Consider the following 245-nt stretch of genomic DNA (forward strand, 5'->3'; position numbering starts at 1 on the left):
GCCCGTATGTCAGAACTTCCCCAGGCGTACGTGTCACGGGCCGCTCCCGCCGGCGTCGTGCGGAACGAGCGGAGCTCTTCCGCGCCGCCGCGCCACCTCCCCTCGGCCCCGGCTCCGCTGCCGAGCCGGCGCCTCTCCCCTCTCCGCCCCGCCTCTCCGTACGGCAAAATGGCAGCCCCCAGTGCGCGGAGGAAGCCGCGCTGCGCACCTACCCGTGACGAACGCCGCCGCCAGCCAACCGCCGC

The sequence above is a fragment of the Calonectris borealis genome, chromosome 9 (genome assembly GCF_964195595.1).
Source record: "Calonectris borealis chromosome 9, bCalBor7.hap1.2, whole genome shotgun sequence".
Classification (NCBI taxonomy): Eukaryota; Metazoa; Chordata; class Aves; order Procellariiformes; family Procellariidae; genus Calonectris; species Calonectris borealis.